Source organism: Ursus arctos, unplaced genomic scaffold, assembly GCF_023065955.2.
Source record: "Ursus arctos isolate Adak ecotype North America unplaced genomic scaffold, UrsArc2.0 scaffold_8, whole genome shotgun sequence".
Classification (NCBI taxonomy): Eukaryota; Metazoa; Chordata; class Mammalia; order Carnivora; family Ursidae; genus Ursus; species Ursus arctos.
The window spans coordinates 19,048,220-19,072,227 of NW_026623100.1; positions in this window are offsets into that span (position 1 = coordinate 19,048,220).

Sequence of the window (24,008 nt, forward strand, 5' to 3'; positions counted from 1 at the left end):
TCAGATACTGTAGCCTAAACAGTAAAGTCTAATCTTAGCACAGCATCCAAGATTTTCATTACATGTAGTCACAACTTGATCATTTTTCACTCTTTCAATAAAAAAAGAATCACTTCGGAAATGTGAGGGCTGATAAAGAATTTGAATGTGAACTGTAAGTCTCTATAACTACTCTTTAATGTGTTTAAAATCCCACCAAGATTTCGAATTGGCTCATATCAGATGTGCCTTTCTTCAGGAAGTCTGTTGAATTGCTCTCTTCAGAACATCCAAAGCACTCTATTCCTATGTTTTTTTATGCACATTTGCATGTAGTATGTTTACTTAAAGATAGTAACCATGTTCTCCTTTCCTCAGGAATCTCACTCCACCTGTCATTGCACATAGCAAATGCTCAATAAACATTCCTTACATTCAGACAAATCATAAATCAATTGAATTCCATTAAAACAAATGAAAAACAATTTCTGGCAATAACATCCTTTCCAATTTTTTTAGCCTCAAATTCAAAATAAGAAAAGACTATGAAGTAACTTGTATGTTCTTTCCAGAAATAAATATATGAAATTTTAACATTCAAATGTATCTATGTAATTGCTATATGCATTTGAATTAAGTACAGTATAATTAATTTACATTCTTAAATTACCCTTTAAGCAAACTTCAGAAAATATAAATACTATGAAAAATTATAAATACTTAATAAATTTTATAAAACATTCATAAGTGTAACAACTGCATACAATTTATAATATACACTTAGTAAAATACAGCATTTAGGATATCATGCCAGGTTATTCCTTCTTGTACAGTTAAGTCTTTTTTTTTTTAAGATTTTTATTTATTTATTTGACAGAGAGACAACACAAGCAGGCAGAGTGGTAGGCAGAGGGAGAAGCCGGCTCCCCGCTGAGCAGAGAGCTGGACATAAGCCTCACGGTATAATGATCTGAGCTAAAGGCAGATGCTTAACTGACTGAGCCATCCGGGTGACCCTCATTTGAGTCTTTTCTATCAGCTGCTTTCAGAAAATAAAAATCTAAACGTGTAATATCTTGGGAAAAAATCCAATTTATAAGTACTTAAAATATACTGCATAACTTTACTATTTTTTTCCATTTACTATTTTTACTATTTATTTTAATGCTCATATTACAACCTAAAGATTTCACATTCATAGAGAGGCTGTTTATTTGTATATCAAACATAAATGTATGCATTGGGCAGGGTTTGGAACTTGTAAATATAATGCTGTTTTATCTTTTGAGTTATCTAATTTTAAAGAGTGCTTTTGCTGCCTGTTTTGGTAACAGAGAGAGATATACAGGCAAGCAATATTATATCGTTAATTAGAGTCCGTTGAAAAGGTGGTGAAGTGAATCTCTAGCCTAACCAAAAAAAAGATACCGTGTACTTCACTGAACTTGGAAAGGACAGTGTCTTTGCCTTCAAGGAACCTTGCAAGCACTGAGTAAATACAGTATAGAAGACTACTACTTAAGTTGTACATTGTAATCATAAGATGAAATAAGAGATAGAAACAGACTTCTTAAATTTAATGGTGGCCACTGAAGAAATTATTATTCATTTCAAAGTTTAACCTAGATTATGAAAAATGTAGATTGTTTGTATGATTTGTCAGACCATACTTGTCTTTAGCTACTCTTCAATGGTATTTAGCATTCATCCATAACTGAAAGTTGAGATCAAATATATCTGGCATTTTGTCAGCCTGCATGAGTGTGACTGTGACTACTGTATCAGAATTTTTGGTTCTTCCTAAAGCGTTATGTTCAGGAATTTTTTTCCCCATTTATACTGAACAATTAAAACAACAACAACAACATGAACATAATTCTGCACTGGAAAATTCATTTAATTATCACCTTATAGCTCATAACAGCTCCATTCTGAAACAAGATGTCTACATACCATTTCCTTAGTGAGACAGAATGGTCTTTGATTTCTGTTTTATTGTATTGTGCACAAAACACAAACTGCTAATAATTAGATTTCTTTTCACTGTGGTTATTGTTGTTAAACTTTACTTCAACCTAAGGAATATACTAAGAGAGTAGATCTTTAAAGCTTGAACAAACTATTGCAAAATTTACATATTTTAACCCCAGTTTAGCAAAAACATAGCACATATGTATAGGTAGTCAGTATTTTATTCCTCAGGGGCTTAGATTTCTCATTCTGGAAAAGGTATTCTATAGCTTCCTTGAGGTCATAACTTTCAGCCAGGGAGATAATCTGTCAGTAACTATTGATTATTTAGGGAAAATATTAGTGATTTATTGAAAGATCCATACTTCTATCTTACAATAGGAAATGCAAAAGTAGGCCAAGCAAACCATGATATGATGACATGGAGAAAAGAGTACCTCCTATATTGCTGCTGCAGAGGCAGGAGAAATAGAAAAGTAGCAAGTTGAAATCAATACTAATTTTAGTCTTATTGATGAGATGCCTCATGATTACCAGACTGACCATAAAGCACAGAACACCAGGTGAACTGCAAAGGCCACATTGTCTGCCCTTCCTTCACTTTCTACTGAACATGAATAGAATTGACTGTGTTTATTCCTAAATATATATATATATATATATATATATATATATATATATATCATTATACAATTATCATTATACATATACAATATATCATATATACATATCATATATATTCCTAAATATATATATATCATTATACAATTATCATTATACATATACAATATATATCATTATACAATTATACATGAATAGAATTGACTGTGTTTATTCCTAAATATATATATATATATATATATATATATATATATATATACAATTTCACAGAAGACTTTGAGACTCACTGACTTTGTGCCATTATACTGTTTGAAAGACTCTCAAATGTTTAAAAGAAGAGAAAGAGGTTTCTATAAAAACTAATTAGTCATTATTTGAAGTAATGACTGCTTAAAACAGATTGCTACTCTCATGAAATCACATGCCTAAGTTAGAAAAACACTTTTTCTCTTTAACCTATCTTGCTAAACTAAGTGTATTATTGGGGAAAAAATCCATTTTTAGCTCATGATGTTACAGTTTCTCGTGAATTGGGAATGCCATACGCCCAGGTGTGGGTAAACTCCTGCCTTTACACAGGCACAATTATATTTTTGAGGAATGGGTGGAGACCACTTAACATTGTCATCTGGTTCCACATTACTTTATTATCCATCCATCCATACAATGAATATTCATCCATCTATGAATATTTTTTGAATGACTACTATATAATGTCATGCCCTATTATAGAGACTGGGGGTATAAGATCATTCAATATAGGCAAAATCTCTGCCCTTATAGAGCATGCGATCTTGTACGATAAACACATAAATAAATAGCTATTGAATATAATGTCCCATGGGAATAACTACTCTTTTTTTTAAAAGCAGAGAAGATAACTGCGGTCTGCTGCTTCAGACGAGATGGAGGCATGGCTTTTGAACAGGGATTGCAACAAAACATAGAAGCTTGTATCGGGGCGCCTGGGTGGCGCAGTCGTTAAACGTACTGCCTTCGGCTCAGGGCGTGATCCCGGCATTCTGGGATCGAGCCCCACATCAGGCCGCTCTGCTGAGAGCCTGCTTCTTCCTCTCCCACTCCCCCTGCTTGTGTTCCCTCTCTCGCTGGCTGTCTCTCTCTCTCTGTCACATAAATAAATAAAATCTTAAAAAAAAAAAAAAAAGAAGCTTGTATTGCCAACATCTAAGGGCAGAATAGAATAGCAATGAATATCAGCTAAAAAGTCCCCGATACAGAACATGACATTTATTAGGCATGTTCACTGGATGAAGAAGTCTTGAAAATGGAAATATAATATTGAGAATAATTTTTGATACAAATTGTGTTGCTTTTTATAGCAAGCTGTTTTTTCTTAGCTATCAGGAATTGAGAGATGAATAACGTCTAAGGTTATAGGATCAATATTTCCTAAAGTTGTAAAATATCAGGTTATTTACATTATGCATCACAACTCATCAATCCCTCACAACTTATATTTTTCTCATTCAAAAAAAGAATATACATCAGTACAAACTTTACTTGATGACCTTACGAAGGCTCCAGTGCTTATAGTTGAGCAGAGAAAAAGCCATCTAATCAGTTTGAACTGCACACGGCGCATTAGCTTGACAGGTACAGTTATTTGATTTTTCAAAATTATTTTGACATAAAATTCTTAAACCATTCAGAAATATCTACAAACTTTAAAGATCATACTGGGCCTAAGATACCACTGCAAATTATATAAACATTTCATATTTAAACATACATGGCAGGGCACCTGGGTGGCTCAGTGGGTTAAGCATCTGCCTTTGGCTCAGGTCATGATCTGAGGGTGCTCGGATCAAGCCCTGCATCAGGCTCCTTGCTCAGTGGAGAGCCTGCTTTTCCCTCTCCCTCTGCCTGCTGCTCCCCCTGCTTGTGCTCTCTCCCTTCCCACCCCCTGTCAAGTAAATAAAAATAAATAAACAAACATACATGTCATATTATGCACATAAACATATTTACTCATAAACATATGCACACAAAGTGATTACATACTGGAGTTGCCATGAAGGTGTTCAGTTGCTGTGTGTCAATCAGCAGTCCCTTCGACAACACAATATTCAGCTGCAAGGAATAGAGTTGGGTGATAACCCCCAACAATGATCATTTTCAGGTTCTACTGAGACCATGCTCTCTGGGCAGCCCCTAGAAAATGACTAAGCATGGTGGGGAGGTGGGGAGGCTGAGGAAAGGCAGTGAAGATATTGGGACCTGGTCATTTCTACCCAACCAGGACCTCTAAGGAGCAATCTTTGCTGCAGAGCTTTCCACAGTCGGCAGAGAGATGATCAGATCTGCACCAGAGTTTGAGGCTTGCCTCCCTGACCCATCTTGGTTCTTTCCTCTTCTCTCTTTCACAGCTCCTACCCCTGAACAGCTTTCTGTACCCCTAACTACATCTGAGCATCTGCACCCCTCAAAGATCCAAGAGACACACACATGCTTACACGTGCACACAGAAGTACCTGTTCATTTAGAGATCAATGCATGATTGAAACTCCTTCATTTACTGACAGTTTGACTAATGCCAAAAAAGACAGAAAAATATTTTGTAAATGCATTCATTCTACTAGAATACTAAAAGAGCCTTTCCCATAACAAAATATTTGACATCTGTGTAGAATTTTTTAATGAAAATTTTAATATAGAAGGAAGATTCACTAGAAGAGTCTTCTGTAGGGTTTGATACAGGATTTGGTTTAGTTGTCTCATTTAATTATTAAAAGACCAGAAGATGTTACAAGCTGTTCTTACACCTGAGATACTCTCACATCGTATAAATAAAATGTTAGTGTAGGACAAGTCTTTACCATGTGCTTCTTATTTTTATTGAACTGACAGCATTATCTTTAATTATGTAGGACAGTATTATAATTACAGTAACATAAATATGTCAGACCATACATTCACAAATAGAGAGTGATTTCTGCACTTCAGTTTATTAATGAGGATCTCCCTGGTGCTATATGCGTCTTACAGGATTTTCCAACACTTAATATATTAAAATGTTGACTCATTCTCAGAATTTTGACAAATGAAATTGGGGAGATTGTCAGTAATTGTTCATTACTTTCAGCAAAGAGAATTTAAATCAATTAAAAGAACAGTTCAAGATCTCATCCTGATTATTCATGTGGAAATTCTTATTTTCCACATGCTTTTCATAGAAGCAGAAACATTTCATTAATATTTTCTGTACACACAGAAAGAGCTGGAATAATATGGGAAGTACTTTACTGTACAAATGTATTTTATAGTGTCTAAGGCTCGTTGAACATGAAAAAATATTTACCACCGTTCATAAAGATTAATGTAAAAATTACTGCTAATATAATGATGGGCTCCCTATGTGGTTACATAACTTAGAAATTACCTCAGCACTAAAAAATAAACTTACCAAAAAGCATATTTTCTATTACTCAATCCACCAGAAGAAGATATCATTTGAAAAATGTTGTTTTGCATTTTTAAATTAATTGAAAGAAAATATGGCCATGAAAGTTTTCTTTAAACAGATCATCACATCAATATGGCTCAAAATAGCAATAAGATAGTTTTCTGACTAGGAAGTAAAAGTTTCCTGGCCTTTGGCCAATATTATATTCTTCCTAGACATATGAAATGGTATTGTTCTCATTTCTTCATGTTACTCCCCATCCCATGTTACTTACATCACATGCTCCTTTTTCAAAAAAGTAACACGAATAGCCAGTAAATAAAATATTTCAACTTTGAATAGGGTTTTCACCACAAATGAATTGACACAAGAGTAAATAACGAGTGAGTCATCTACTTTTCCCTGCATAAAGTTTAACGGAAGCTTCTGTACATCCTGGACCATTTAGAAATAATTTATGATACTGAAACAGAACACACCATATTTGAGCCTACCTGCCCACAAACAATGAGCCATTTTATGGGTGTTAAGGAATTCAATAAAAAGGTGATTTAAAAGGACAGAAATAATAACATTTTCTAATTAATCTTTGCTCTAATTGATCGGCAAATGCTTCCACAATATTGGATTTTTTCCCCATCAGAAAAAAATTGCACTAAGTCATCATTTCATTGTAGACAACTCACTTCACCACTTGTCTGTTTTCTCTTCCATAAAATAAAGGTGTATTAGAGGCAATCTAATTAAGTATGTTTTGCGGTCAGATGCCAAAGTTAGTGGGTCAGGGTGGATTAAGACAAAAGACAGTTTTGACAAGAAGTTTCATCTACAGGCATTCAAATTCAAAACCCATGTGACATGCATTTGGTTCACAACCCTCCAAATCTCCCAAAGTTGGGATTTTTGGACCAAGTTACCTCAAAACCCTCAGGCTCTTCCCAGCTCTAAGAAGCAATCTAGGAAATCACTGAAGCAATGAACTAATAAGTTATGAGAGATAAAGCATTGTAAGAGGAGATTAAAATAAGAAATTGTTTCTTTTTCTTTATGGACTCCTGTTATACAGCTAGATATCAATGTTTGTAGTCTTTTACCTTGTCCCTAAGTCATCCAGATAGTGCTTAATGCCATTTCTTCTGGGGAGAAAAAGTAGTTAGTAGGGGAAGAAGATGAAAAATATCCCAGCTCATATCCTCAATACATTTATTGGGAACCTTCTATGTGCAAGGCACTTGTTATGGACTCAGTGTGTCCCCTTGAAATTCGTATGTTGGGATGCTAACTCCTGATGTAAGAGTAATAGGAGGTAGGATCTTTGGGGAATGATTAAGTCATGAATGGGATTAATGCCCTTGTAAGAGGAGACAAAAGAGCTTGCTCTCTCCTTCTGCTCTCCACAGTGAGGGTAGAATGAGAAGACTGACAACTACCAACCAGAACAGAGTTGCCAGCACCTTGATCTTGGACTTCCTTGCATCCAGGACTGTGAGAAGTAGACGTTCACTGTTTACATCTCCCAGTCTATGGTAATTACTCTAGCAGCCTGAACTAAGACAGCACTGTTCCAGATACCTGGATAAGCAAGGAAACAACACTGTCAAAGATACCTGTTCTTGTGCATATTACATTCTGCAGAGAGGCAGGTGGCAATCGTTAAACCTAGTAAAATGAGTAATACAGGGATATAGTAGAAAATAATATGTACTATGAAGGAAAATAGGGAAAACATGAAAACATGTAAGGGTAGAAGGAACTGGGAGGGCAGGAGGTGAGGAGTGGAGGTTGCACTATTTAATACAGAGGTTCAGGCTAGACCTCAGTGAGTTGAAGTCTGAGCAACAACAGAAGATGTGAGGCAAGTGAGCTTACAGAGAGATGGAAGGACCACCACTGTCAAGGCCCAGATGGCAGCATGTGTCACGTGCCTGAGGAACAATGGCAGGGAGGCCATTGTGAGGGAGAGAGTAGGACATCTGAGAGGCAGCCTGGAAATAAATAACATAATGCCCTGTAGCTGCAGTATGAACTTTTGTTGTAAGTATGAAAGAAATGGAGAGAAACTGCAGTGTTTTGAGCAGAGGAGGAGCAAGGAACAAGTTTTTGTTTCCCTGGTGAAATAGGGTACGTCCTTAAGAGCAACAGTGCTGGAGTCAAGCAGCTCTACTGCGTATCAATTTGAATAATCAGTGCTGAATTCCTTAATCCCCTGTATCACGTACCAAATGAGCATAATAATATTAACACCACATAGGATGAGTTGTGAAGATAAATGAGATAATGCAGCCAAAGAACTCTGTACTGTTAACGGGCATATTATAACTGTTCAATAAATTATCTCTTACCTTGCGACTTCTAACAAATGTTTTGTCCAGAAATGAGTACAGCTGATACCAGGATTATTCTAAAACCCCTTTCCAACATCTAACTTCAGACAGATGAATCAATCAACCAAACAATCTCAACTATGTGCAAGGGACTATTCTAGGTATCAAGGGGATTACAAATTAAAAATGAAGCTCTTAATAAGAATGTGATTAAGGTGAAGAAATAAAACATACATATAAAAACATGGTGATTGTATACTACTTGCCAATACAAAGAAATTGTCATAAATGAACGCATGGATGAATCTTAAATTCATAATGCAGAGTAAAAGAAATCACACAAAAGAGCACATTTTTATAATATGAAGATTAATCTATAGTGACAAAGGCAGATAAGTGGTTTCCTGGGTCCAGGGCAAGATACAGGACTAGACTACACAAAGGGATGCAGATAGTCTTTTGGAAGTAATAGAAATGCCCTGTACTTTAAACAAGTGCCATTTATTGCCTGTAAGCTTCCTTCATAAAACTGATGCCAGTAAAACCAAAATCAATTGCAATAATAATTGATTACAATGGGTTGAACGATCAAGCAAGAGTATACCTTTTACTAGTTTTGACTACAAAATTACTGGACAAGTTTGGCTCAGATCTGAAAGGTCACATAGAAATTTCCAAATATTACTTGATTTGTACTAGGTCTAGAAATCTTGTTGAGCTTGAAGATAAAGTTTTCTTATTGAGTTGATTAGTTTTGGACTCTTCCAGTCAATATTTTAGTAACCTTATGTCAGTCCTCCTATTTCTCTTGGGAGGATCCTTTCACTTGAAGCTTATTTTCTTTGCTTTTTTCTATACATTGTCTCTTCTTGGAAGTGGCCTTTATATAGATTTACAGCATTTTTTTTTTCTGTTTTCAATGTAACCAACAAAGATTTTAATTACAGTTTCATTTTTTAAATAGAAGGAACTGTAGCTTCTATCCGAAACACTTTTCAAATGATATATAAGAGAAGAGGGGGAATGTCTCATATCTCATTCTTTTTTTTTTTTTTTAAGATTTTATTTATTTATGTGACAGAGAGACAGCCAGCGAGGGAGGGAACACAGCAGGGGAGTGGGAGAGGAAGAAGCAGGCTCCCAGCGGAGGAGCCCGATGTGGGACTCGATCCTGGAACGCCGGGATCACGCCCTGAGCCGAAGGCAGACGCTTAACAACTGCGCTACCCAGGTGCCCCTCATATCTCATTCTAAAAGGGTGGGACTTTTCAAATGAGTTTTTTTAAGTAATCCCATATTATATTTGGGTTCCAAGAATTACAACACAGTTTTATGAAATAGCAAATAAAATAGTTGTCCATGTTACCAGAGCGTGAGGCAAGAAATGGTAATGCGTATTGTATTTTTCATATGATTCAGTTTTGGTATAATGTTCTGTGGAATTATCAATTAATTGTATTAAGACCCAAATTCCTACTTATTTAAATTTTATTTTCTTATAACATTAATTGCTTAATATAACAACACATTCATAAGCTATTCTCCAGAAATGAATGCTCTGAAAGCATATCTAGAAACATAAAATATATTTTATATTGAAGAGAATATTAACAGTGAAATATAGCTGAAAGACTAAATTGCTTAGTTTTCATTTACAGGAGTGAAGGGGGTTGAATCTCTAGGAAAGCTTTCTGTTCAGCATATTAAATGCCTAAGGAGTCACACTGGATTTAAAATATAGCACCTATTTTGGAAAGCAAATTCAGGATTCTTGTAGACAGATTGAAATTACTTCCTAATATAGATGACTCAAAGAAATACCTGTCAAATAGAGAGTTAAGACTTTTGAATGCAGACACAGTTTGAAAAATAAGATGATGTATTTTCTATGGAACATTTGCCAAAGGACTATTCAGCAGAAACATAAATAATTAAAATTAAACTACAGTCATGAAAATAAATGAACCATATTCTGAAGCAATAGGTTGACTTTTAATCCTGATTTTTCACATACTTCTAAACACACAAAATTCAAGCATGTGCAGCAAGTCTCCATATCAATAATTTGAATTAGCAGGGTGCCATTGTAATTTTTGAAGTTCTTAACACTGAAATCTTCGATGCAAGCAACTGAAAATGTTTCTTAGATAAAACTGATCCCAAAGCCTACAACAGTAAATGCTTTTACAAAAATAACAATAAATAAAGTCGGATGGGTCTTAAAAGGAAGGTCTTTGGGCTACACTGTGTTTATTAAATTCCAGGGCTCCCTTTGCCACATTTCAAGGCCCTGTTGTTTACTTCTCTCCCAGCCACAACTAGTAGATGTGGGTCCCCCTTCCTGAGAGTTTATATTTCTATGCAAGGCTAGTCATATAACAAGAATACCAAAGAAGAAAAGAAACAAAAACAAAACATAGAGAAAAAAAAAAAGAACCTTTACGAAAGAAAAAAGGGTAGAAATTATATCAAAGTCCCCTTTGAAAAGAGGCTGAGCTTGTCTTTTTCTAATATTTTCCAGGCTATATTAAAGAACTCTGTGGAGAGGCTGGGGAAAAAAGGTGACAGGAGACCACACAAATCACTTCTATGTTCTTGTTTACAGCTTTTTTGCTTGACATAACCTCATGTAGGTGATGTTACAGAACTTTTGATATCTGGCAGAATTAAGTCAAATATATGAACTGCAGTTTAAGAAGCATAAATGTCAGCTTTCTAAAGCCTTCTACATCAAAGCAATCAGCAATGGTTTTTGAACACCAACTACAGCAGTATATTACGTGTCATGGGAGATACAGACGATGTACTATGATATTAGGCACACAGAAGGTATTTTAAAATATATATAAAAACTGAAGGGATAAGGTATGAAAGCTACTAGTAGGGAATTTTTGGTGTGAATAAAGCACCTAATCATAAAATAGAGAATCAGGCAATCTAGATTAATGTGCATATTATTAAGGGAAGACTAAACTACACAAAAATGAAATAACATGTCTCCAAGGCCACACAAGGCACTCAACCTGTCTGAACCTCAGTTTCCCCTTGAGTGACAGACTAGCTTAAGGGACTACTGTCCACAATAACAGAGTTGAACAACGCTGGATCTGTATATGCATGATGGATCCCTCACCATCTCCACATTGCATCACATGGCGACTTTTCAATGGGGGTGTAAATATCTGCAAACATGTCCTTTAAAGACAGCAGTTGTAAATGTCTAAGTACAAACTTGGGATCAGCCTCCAGCTGAGGTTATCAGGTTAAGTTTTGCTTTGTTTCACAATAAATGTATTTGTCGTTATCAATGAATCAAACCTTAAGCTCAGTGAAACAAAATTCAGAAAAGAGATGACATTTTAATTGGGAAGGAGGTCATAAGTAAGAGCACAAAAATGGAAATAAGCATGACTTACTCAAGACAAAAGAAAGAGATCTACTTTCTGGGAGTAAGGATTACAGATAAAATTCTAAAATAAATAGGGCTCTTAAAAAATACTAAAATGATGTGGAAGACTCTAGAATTCATACAATCAACAAAAGGAAACAACTCTATTTCTGAGCACATTCTATGATACCACACAAGCCAGAGAGGATGAGACCTAAAAAAGAGAAATCAGCTCAATCATCTGGGAAGAACAAAATAATGTAAGAATGATTGATGAGGGGCACCCAGATTAGGCTGGGCTCACCCAAGGTAGAAAGGAAAAGGTATTTCTCAGAAGAATCAAAAGGACTGAATATACACTGAATCTCCCCTTTCAGGTCTCTTTCAGCACTGGACAAATGAGGGTCTTTTCAGACAAACATATAAAAATTATACTTCTTTCTCTCATCTGTGCACTCCCATGTCCAAGTCACTGTTTTATTTTTCACAATAAAATGTGTCACCATCTAACATACTATATAGTTTTTTCATCAATGCTTGTTTCCCAGCATTAAAATATAAATACAATGATTTTGTTCTGCTTATTTCCCAGAGGAAGGGGTTCCTTAATTTTGAGTTGAATGTGGTGAATAAATTAATATTCAATAAAGAAAACAAAAATGGGGAAACATTATGTTTTCTATGTTCCTTACCTGGAGTGCTGGTAAAAAATGAATATGCAAGAGGTAATTTCATTAAGAAACCTCAAATAAATTTTATATTCTTTTTTATGATCTTTTTTTAAACGATTATATAAATTTATTTTTGAAAGAGAGAGAGCCCACCCAAGAGCTGGGGGGAGGGGCAGAGGGAGAAGCAGACTCTCCAATGAGCCGGGAGCCAGATGCAGGACTTGATGGCAGGACCCTGAAACATGACCTGAGCCGAAGGCAGATGCTTAACCTACCGAACCACCCAGGCGCCCAACTTTTTTTTATGTTCTTAAAAGTTAAGTTCAACAATGATTCAGTGTGGTAGGACATTAGACGAAAATGCAATTTGTATCACTAGGTAACTGAAAAGAGATCAACAACAAATCAGAAAGATTTCTAATAGTCCACTTATCCTCTAATAAATGTGAATTATGGCAATGCTGTTGCTAATTTATATTTATTAAACTGCCTTTTTTTCAGAATTTCAAAGTGTTCACAGAATGTTTCTATCTGTGATTGCAATATGCATGGCAGAAAGAAGATGCAGACACACAGGGGTTAAACAGCCTCCTATATGCTGTCACTCCCAACGCCATGATCGGGCATTACTCACCTTAGTACTAACCCAGCATTTAGTTGGAAAATAACGGGATTCTCTAAGAAGAATTTAGAGCCATCAGGTTCAGGAAATGAGAAGAACCTATTTTTTTTTTTCCTTTAAAAGAGCCTAACCTCAATTGACCATTGAGATGGATGACTTTATTAGATCCTGATGGATCTTAAATATCATTAATCACTCATCAATGTCTAGTAACACTCTTTAACCAGATGGGCAACACAAAGAGTTTATTCATAGCAATATTCATTATATGAAAGCATTTATCTATTTTGCTTATCAGAACCATTGAAGTAAAAACACACCTAAATTTTAAAAAAAAGGATGCTGAAACATATTCTAAGTTTAGAATAGAGTTAAGAACAAAAACAAGTTTTCTAAGGAACAACAAAAAAAGAGGCCACAAATAGAGGTAATATATTAGATCCACACAAATTGTAACAGAAAGGTTTTCAAGACTCCAAACCAGAAATCATCATTTTAACTTACTTTGGAATATAGTGCTGGTCAAAAAAAATAATAATAATTTTATATATATATATATCAGTTAATTTTGCTTTCTAATAAATTTGTGAGGTAACAGTGGATTCACTGAGAAATACTACATCTCCAGATCTTCTAAGACATAGGATCATTAAGGAGCACTGAAAATGTTACTACTCCACCCTCAAAAAATTTGTGCATGGCATAAAGCCTGGCCTTAGGCTGGAAGCTTTAGCACCAGCATCCATTTCTAACTCTGCCATTAACTGTGTAATTTGGGAAAGTTACCATCTTGGTCATATTTTCTCATCTGTCAAAGAGAGTTAAATATCAATGCCTGTTTATCTCAGAGTTACTATAAAATAATAGATAAGGACATGTTTTAAAAGTTGAACATTAATGTATTAATTTAATATATTAATCCGTAAATTCATCTCAATCTGAACTACTAGTGTTGGTGTTATTTGAAGGAGATAAGGTAGGGGAGGATTAGTGAGATTGCAGAACCGCCTTTACAAACCATAAATAAGTATTCATGAATAAAAGGGCTGAGAAGAAGAATAGAAGATTATAATAATATCACTTTATACAAGAAAATATTGAACATATATTACCACCCAGTACCAGTGTATTACTTTATAGGAACAAGAAGTTACTTTTTATGTAAAGAGGGCTAGGATTAACTACCGAAATAAATAAATAAGCTAACTAAATAAATAACTAAAATAAATAAGATACTGAAATTAGTTTGGGCACCCTTCTAACTCTCTTTATGTTCTCTGCTTTCCAGGGATTCACCATCCAGGGTGCCCTGACCTAAATTTTAACTATCTCCACTGTAGTGCTGTTGACCAAAATGACAGCTATTTAACCTAAACCATATCAAAGTGGAAAGCATTCTAACTATGGTAAAGCTTTAATCTGCTTCAAATAAAGATTGGGTTGTCTGAGAAGGGACTATTGGGTTGTCTTGCAAGAAACTGTATTTTTTTTTTTAAATCATCACTCTTTACCCAAAGAATTATGATAGAAATTTTGGAGAAGATTTGTTTTTACTGGTGATATTTACTCTCAATATACTACTGACATAGTATCTCCAAATATACTCTGTGGGCCTTTTATGAATAGCCATTCTGTAAATTATAATACAAAATAAAATTTGGTTTATATATAGCAATGAGATATAGAAAAGGCGGAATATAAATATTTCATTGTTTCTGTAAACAATGTCTCAAGGTTTGCCTTTATCTTATCTCAGTAGAAAATCTCTCATTTAGTTGTGAAAACTTGAAAACCTTTCTTCTCAATATGGCCTCAGGCTAACGGAGCTGTGCTGGCAAAGGCCAGAGATGTTGCTCGCTACCGGGCTAAATGACTCCATGGTACTTTCATGATAAAATTTAATTTCTATGATTTACTCATTTGAAGCAAGAGGATTTGGAGTGTTTCAACGTAATTCACAAATGGAAAAGGAAAAGATCTGAAATGCTGGTTATAGCCCTGAGATTAATAACCTCTAGTTTCAGAAATATTTTAAAATAAGAGATCCTTCTTTTATAAAAATCTTGAAGACAGCTCAATATTAAAACAGATGAAAGGCTATGGTACAGTGTTTGTATCAGGGCAGAGGCTTTAAGTCCTCTCCTCCCTGTGCTCTTAATGCCCAGTATAGTCCTAAGGTGCCTACTAGACACTTCGGTTTCATAAAGCACAACTTGACATTCACTGGCCTACATAATTCTGTGAAATTTAGAACTTAAGAATTTGTTTTGTAACAACAATTTGACTTAAGGAATGAGAAAAGTCAGGGTGGCCAGGCCAAAGTACCTGGAATTAATAAAATAAAATTGGTAGCTTTCAGCCTAGGCTTTCTTGTAGCCCCATTCTCTTTATAATAGTTTGTGAAAATTAGGAAAAACTATCTTGATAATAAACAGTCTACAGCTGAATTTTCCAAATGGATCAAACTTCAGATTTGGCAACAGAAAAGAGGTTAAAATGGCTGTCCTTTAAGTAGAGAATGACTCAGTGTGGAAACTTTCAGTGGGAAACAGGAGGCACTGAAGTTAATGTGTTGATGTGATTTAAATGACATCTTTTTTATGTTCTAGGACCAATTTTCCCATTTATTTGTTGAACAGCTTTGGGCAAAACAAACATTTTTCTCTCAATTTCTTTACCCATAAGACGATTGCTCTGCACTAATTGTTTTGACCTTTTTTAAAAAATAGTTACTAATCCATATTTTATCTTGATACTATGTTCTTGCTGATGAGTTGCAATAAGCCATCACATCCAAGTTGTAGATTTTTATTTTTCCTTTTAATTATAAGCTCCACCCTGAGGGCCATATTCATATTTTCACCCGTCTGTTGGTTGAATTGTCTCCCTGAATGTCTTTTCTGAACTTTATCAAAAATGAAATTTCTTCTCTCACAGACATTTTCAGAAGCATAACCCTTCCAGGTATTCATATTTGGGCTCTTAAGGTCATCTTCAGTTACTTCCTTTAACCTCTTACATACAACTTCTCTGATGTCCTCATCCATTCATTTATTAAGCATCTACTTTGTGTCTTGCCCCATATTAAGCACCATAGAAAAAACGAGACCATGTCCTGAAGGAATTTTGAATCTAGCTTTTCACATTTGATCCCTCCTTCCTTTTCCCAATTATTAGAATAGTTTAGTGCCCATTACCTCCTACCAGAACTGTTTTTACAACCTCCTAACTCAATTACCTTCCTCTAATGATACCATCCTTCAACACTATTAATTTGCAATCCACTCTGCCATTAAAATATCTTAGTATACGAAATCTAAAGTAGGGCTATGGTAATGCACCCCCAAATACATACACACACACAAACACACACACACACACACACACAAACTGGTTGTGTATTGATTGCAAAGTAAGCTTTTCAACCTAGGGTGATAGACCAAATATCTAAGGTACGAGGTAAGAAATATCAATGCATAAATCTAGTTAGGGCACACAATAGGAGATTATAGAGAATGTATAGATATGGAGAAAGCATACCTACCCTGTGGTATTCAAATTCAATTAAAAATAACTACAATTGTGGACCAGTATGCTACCTGTTCCCTGATCCTAAACCTCCCTCTAGCTACACCTGTGTTTCAACCACATTGTGTCATGTTCTGCGTAACTGTTTCAATGTTTTTGATCATGATGATCTATCTTCTAGATTCTCCCCTCCCTGCCAAGTCTATCCTCTATCCTCACTTCTCACCTCTTCCAGTTCAACTACTACTTCCTCCAGGAAATTTCTTTCGTTTTTCTAGTAAGAGTTAATCTCTTAGGGGACTTTGCTGTCACTATTTTTTTATTTTTTACATAATTATAAACCTGACATATGTATTTATGTTCCACAAACGGCTTCACAAAGAACCTTTCCCACAGAGTGCACTGATTAAGCATAGATATTGAAGTGGAAGATCAGGTGAATTAATTAAATATTTATCACTACTGAATACAAATAACTTTCCCAATAATGCTTCATGATTTAGATAGAGTATATTAAATGTTTCAGCAAAGCATATGACTGAATTTTTAAGATAGATTTTAAAATACATGAAGAAATATGATCTAGTTAACAGGATAGAGTCAAAGCTGGTTGGATGGTAATATACAGTGAATTCAGACTGATGTAATAGTGGCTATTGAAGTGGGTCCCCGGCAGCATTCTGATGAGTCTATTCTCCACCATATTTTTATCCATTAAAAAACAAAAAACAAAACAAAAAAACAAACAAAAACAAACAAACAAACCAAAGAGTAGATGTAAATCATGTTTGTAGATGGCACAAGGATGAAATTACAGGGTAAGACTCAAAATAGTTGACTGGTTGTATGCCTGATCTAAAACAGTAATCAGAGTATGCTTGTTTCCATTTCCTCCTCACCCCCATTTTCTCTTCATTAATCCACACTGTCTTGATAAATGACACCATCATCCACCTAGAAATTTAGGATGAAAATCTGGAAGTCAGTGATGACTCCCGTCTTGCCCTCACTCCTGCATCTAACCAATCAACAAGTCCTGCTGAACCCAAAGAATTAGGATGTAGCACATCTACTCACCCTTCTCCATCTCTGATGCTAAGACAAAAGAATAAGCCCTTGATGCTTCTTGACTAAATCATAATTGCTTTGCTGTTTTCTTATCTTTAGTTTTCACTCCTCAAATCGGTTCTCTTGTCAGAGTGATCTTTCTAAAAAGCAAATTTTATCTTGTTCCTTAAGGCTTTTCATCATCTTGACCCTTATCTGTTTCTCCAGTTCTATCTTTTAGGCTCCCTTGTTGCATTCATGCTCTATTTCCAATTCTTAAAATCAGCACATAACTCCATGACTTTTCTTACTTTTTTCCTTTGCTTTAATATTTCTACCCATGCTACAAAGAAATAATGGCATCTTAAGATGACCACATCCTAATCCCCAGAATCTCTGACTACATTAGGTTACTTTGCAAAGGCAAATAAGGTTGCAGATGTAAATAAGTCTGTTAATCAGCTTAAGGTAGGAAGAGTTTCCTGGATTATCCAGAGAGGGCCAGTATAATCAGCAAACTTCTTATAAACAGAAGAAAGAAACAGAAGAACATCTAAGGGAAATGTAACTACAGAAGAATGGTCAGAGAGATGCAAGATTACTGACTTTGAAGATGGAGGAAAGGAGTCATGACTGTAGCTTTTTTGTAGCCTTAAACAGCTGGAAAAGGAAACAAGCCGGTTCTCTCCTAGACCCTCCAGAAAGGAACACAGCCCTGCTGACATACAGAGGTTAGCCTAGTGAGACCCATGTTGGACTTCTGACCTATAGAACTGTAAGATAACAAATTCATGTTAAGATGTTATATTTATGGAACTTATTATGGCATCAACAGAAAATAAATACACAACTCAACCATGTTAATCTAGTGAACATCCATTCTATGAGACTCAGATAATGAGGAATGTTGGTTCTTGTAAATGACTTCTATCACAGGGCTTTTAACTGTTGATGGGACTTATCTCTTTAATGTCTTTACCTACTACTGAGCTATAAACCTCTCTAGGGCAGATACCTTCCCGTATACTAGGGCTTATTTACTTTTGTATTCCCAGCATTTTGCATAGGAGACTGGGTAGATATTTAAATTCTTTTTTACTGTTTTAAGATGAAATTGAATAGAAATATGTTTCATGCTTTGAAATAGGCTCACAAAATTAATTGTTGAGTAGAGAATAAGGTTGAATTACCAACAGTTCAGGTGGAAAACCTTACAGGCTTCAACTAACTAAAAGTTTAGTAGAAGTCAACAAAACAGTAACACTTATCAAAACAAAAACAAAACAAAGAAAAATAGCAAACACACACACACACCTCTGACTATAGGTGTCATTATTTCCAAAACCAGAGAATTCTTACACCTTACTGTGCCCTCCCTGCTCAGACATCAGGGGTACTGTGATTAATTCTGAAATTGGCTTTAAGAGATACTCTGACAGTTAAAATATGTCTACACCAGGAGGAGATGGCCAGGAAGAACATGGAAAGGATTTAAACACTGTGAAGAATGATTTTAGAAACTGAAGTTATAAAATTTGGAAAAGAAAAATCAGAGTCTGGCTATGGCAGTGGGGGATATATTGATAGAAATTATTTTTTTAAATGTGCATGAGGAATTAGACAGACTGTGTTTAACTCCAGATAATTTGAAAACAGAGAGCACACCACACTGGAGAAACTTGATAAATATCTTAGTTAGTAACAATAACAACATGCAGATGGCTAATAGGCGATAGTTTCAGTAGGCATATTTTGATTCAAGTTAAGAAGAAAAACTCTTTAATAATTAAAACTCTCCTTAAAAAGACTGCCACAAGTACACTCTCCTTCTAGACATGGAAACACAGTTTGGATCATCACCACAGATGATGATCTCAGAACCCACAGAAGAGTTTGCTGCGTAGGCATCTGGACTAGTTTACTTCTCAAGTTTTAGTCAAATTTATGATTCTATTATTAAGTCCTTTTCCTTGCTAAAGCAATTACATGTACACACCAGTTTTTGAACATTTACATTATACCCCTTCACTTTTACAGGAGATCTACCCTAGTACCTGTTTGAGCTAGCCTGAAGAAATCCACAAGATTTTTGCTTTTACAAAAAAAGCTGTAAAGCGAAAACAGCTTCCAGCATTTGTTTTGCAGTGAACCACTACAGAAGCAGCATGTGCCAGGAGCAGAAAAAGTGGCCCCTTCAAGCTCCTTGGAACTACACTCAGCATCTCAACATCAAGCATCCATACCTTCAAACGTCATCTGTGAGCATCTGTGCTTTGTCTCAATTCACTGTGTGCATCCATTAGCAAGATACGTCCTAAGGTCTCAGAAGAGCCTAAGAGATGTTATTTTTTAAGTCGGGGAAATATATTTACAATTTCCATGTAAATTAATGGTAACTGCCTCATCATTTTATGTCATTTAAGCTTATGAAATTTTTCTTAGGAACGCTCTACTTTCAGATAGCAGGGGAAACCTGTACTGTGATTCTCTGATTTCAGTGAATTCCATAATTATCCTGGTTTAAGACACATTAGCACAAACTGTCTGAATCCTAGTAAACTACTATTAACTTAAATGTTATCTCTGGGTCCAAAGTGTTAAGAGACCTACCGAGTCACATGAATAAGTACCCCCTCCCAAACCTATCTGTATATACTCTCATATATTAACACTCTCCCATAACTTTCATGTAATTTCTAACTCTCCAAAACACACCTAGGAAGGGAACTCAAGGACAGCAAGGAATTCTGGGTATTTTTTTCATTGTATATTATCTTTTAATGAAGAAAAGCAATTAAGTAAAACAAGTCAAAAGCAAGCTGCGCTTTTTCTTACTGAGGCATGGAGAGCAAAACGTTTACCAGATTTATGCTAAAACCACTTCATTTTGAACAGAATCTTAATACTCTAATCAAGGAAAAAAAAAAGTTAAAAGAAAACATCTTGCCTTTGTTATTTAAGAGGCAAAAAAATGACAAGTAATTCTTGCTTAGCATTCTTAGGCTCACTTCAGGTAAATATAATTGTGTTAACAGTAATATAAGTCATTATAAAATAAAATGGAAGGATGTAAAAATCCAATTTCTTCTACTCCCCCATTCACCTACTCCCTTTTTTAACATCTGTGACTCAATGAAACTTTATAACATGTATACAAAGGATAAATGTCTTTGACCTTTAAAAAAACAAAATCTTTCCTCCCTATAGTTGGTGATTTTAAAAGTCACCTTTTGTTTTCCTAGAAAATGACTTAATTTTATTTGAATCATCTATCTGAAAGAGACACCCAGTACTCTACCGCGCGTCCTACAATTGAGAGCTCACTATGTTCTAGAAATCTATACTTTAGTCATAATCATACACACAATCCTCAAACAAAAAGAGGTAGATTTTATTATTCTGATTTTATAGATGAGGAAAATGAGTTTCAGAATAGTCAAATAACTTTCCCAAAGCCACATAGCTAATATATAATAAGTCTAGGGTCTAAATGCAGATATACGCAACTCCAATCTCCACGAACTTTGTCCACTTTATATCACCTACCAAGCTCTGTCCTCCACGCAAAGCTGAAAATAGCAAAACCACCGCCTTCAGTGATCTGACATTCTAATAGCAGTGGCTAACAAATTAATGAATTAAATTCAGCAAGAGAATTTTATAATAAAGGTAAACATTAAGCATAACAATGTTCCTACAGACAGAATAATCCACTATGCCTATATTAAAATAAAAGGTAAATATTGGGTGTAAAAATGGTCCTTAAGGACAGAATAATCCACTTTGCCTAGCAAAGAGTATATATAATGATTAAATGTTTACTACTAATGTAGCCGGTCCTTGGCAAAAAAAAAAAAAAAAAAAAGTGTTCTTTCTTTGAGTGGATTCCAATTCTTCCGTGACTCTAATTACCAGTCATGCCAATGTGCCTAGATTTCACTAAGGGTCACTTAAGAGCTGCACAATTCCATCTGATGTTTCACTCACCAACAAATATCTGTCTAGTTGTCTGGTATCCCATTTCAGCAGATCTCTTTTTAAGAACAGATACAGTAATTGAAATTATAGGGTACAGAGACACCTGGGTGTCTCCGTCGTTTTACCATCTTCCTTCAGCTCACGTCATGATTCCAGGGTCCTGGGATCAAGCCCCACATCCAGCTCCCTGCTCATCGGGAAGCCTGCTTCTCCCTCTGCCCGCCATTCCCTCTGCTTGTGCTCTCTCTCTCTCTCTCTCTCTGACAAATAAATAAATAACATCTTAAAAAAAAAAAAAGGAAATTATATGGTACTTTCAAACACTATATGTTTGTTAGTTAGCAAGTAACAGGGTAGGGCTACTGAGAGATTTATCTTTGGCAAGATATCTTTGGCAATATGGGTTATTTTCACATGAAACATGTACCCATCTATTTCTAGAGCTTTCTAGTTCCTGAAGTTGACTCAGGCTGCAACCATAACTCTTCCACATCTTCGCTCACTGGGGAAATGATGTTGTGTTGTCACTGCAGCCACATGATAACTCCCCCTGCCCCCACCCCCAGAGCTTCTCCCCTTCAGCACTCCTCTTCCTGATTTTCTTTCTACTCACAACAATTTTTTTTATCCCTTCCTTTTGTAGATTTTTAAAATCTGATAATATATCTCCATATAAGTCTTATGCTTGTGTCAATCATTTCTAAAATGTCTCATAAGAACATTATTTCTTTTTTAATAGACTCCAGGGACCAAATTTCCACCCCCTAAAGCTTGGCCTTTGTAGAAATGGCATATTCTTATTTTATTTAATGCCTCTTTTACCATAATCTCCAGTTTTAAAAAAAAGTATCATAATCAACTTTTTCATTGTATAGAGACATATATGTGACTATTTCTTATGTGAGCTCAGCATTTACTGTTTGGTTTTCCCTTTATCTGAATCTCTTTACCATGGCCTATTATGGACAATGATCCTAGAATATATTACAAATTATCCATGGGTGGGCATCACATAAAAAGTTTAAATGCTGCCACATATCCGATTTGATTTTTTTAAGCACCTATCTGAACTCAACACAATGAAAATTGTAATGACCTTTAGCACAAGGTTTGAGAGAGCCCAATGAAATTTTTACTAATCTGAATACCAACTGTTTAGTTTCAAGGATAAAGGGAAGGCCTAACTCAAAAACCATCTCTTATTTCCCTATCTTTTCATAACGGACCAACTTCTATTAAAGCAAGATAAATTTTTTTTATTAGCAAGAAAAGTCTCTCAATGCAGAAGCAATATGGATTTAATTAAAAACTTGTACATGCCCTTTGCAAGAAGAAATAAATGACCTTCATCACCATGAAGTAAAACTTCCATTCTTAAGAGACCAAAAGCCAATTAACTGAGTCAGTAACACTTCACAAAATGGCTGTGCTTTAGAAGGAGTTGAGGGGCCTTTTAAAGGTATAGGATTCCAATCCATCCTCGGCCTACTAAATAAAATTATCAGGCAAATTCCTTTAAAATCAGTATTTTTAAAATGTGCCCCTGGTGATTGGTGGGTGGGTGGGGCAGAGCAGCTAACTTGAGAACTGGGGGGTCAGAACAATGGTAATGAGGTCAAAGTTTGTTGTGATGTTTGAGAAATTGTTCAGAAGTTCTAAGAAGGAGGTAAGTTACTTGACCAGCCTCTCTTAAACAGCAGTCTGCCTTTATATCAGATATTTTTTATTTTTATTATTTTTGAAAGAGAGAGAGAAGGAGAGCGAGCAGGGGAGGGACAGAAGGAGAGGAAGAGAGAGAATCTTAAGCAGGCTCCACACCCAGGGCAGACCCAATGCGGAGCTCAATCTCACGACCCTAAGATCATGACCTGAGCCAAAATCAAGAGTCAGATACTTAATCAATTGAGCCACCCAGGCACCCCAGAACATTTTTTTTTTTTTAATTAGGGAATGACATATTGAAGATGTTCAAGAGAAGAGCAACAGTGTCTTAACCCTAATAGGTCATGACATCACTCTTTATAAACAATGAGAAGGCAAGTGCCAAACCAAATTGTCCTTACATGTATCAGTTCAAATTCTGGCTTTCTTTTGGAGCAATCTGCTCTCTCCCTTTCCATCACAATGAATGACTCCTAATTTCACTCAGTCTTCTCACAAAGAATACCACTGGTCACAGGAAATACAGACGGGTCCGCGCAAATCCAAGGGCTCTGCTGGGGAAGCAATTCAAACCGTATGCCCTGCTGTCAGTCGGATACTGCATTCTTTTAGCTAAACAAATAATCACTAGAAAGACAGTCATAACAAGCCATCGCATAATTCTTTTAGGTCAGAATAGCATCAAAAATAGCTGTTCCCTAAGTTTAAGAGAAGATTTCTGGCATATTTTGCCATTAGCTATCTGCAAAAAGTCTATGGTTAGCTTGTGAATGAGGATTTCCCTGGGAACTGA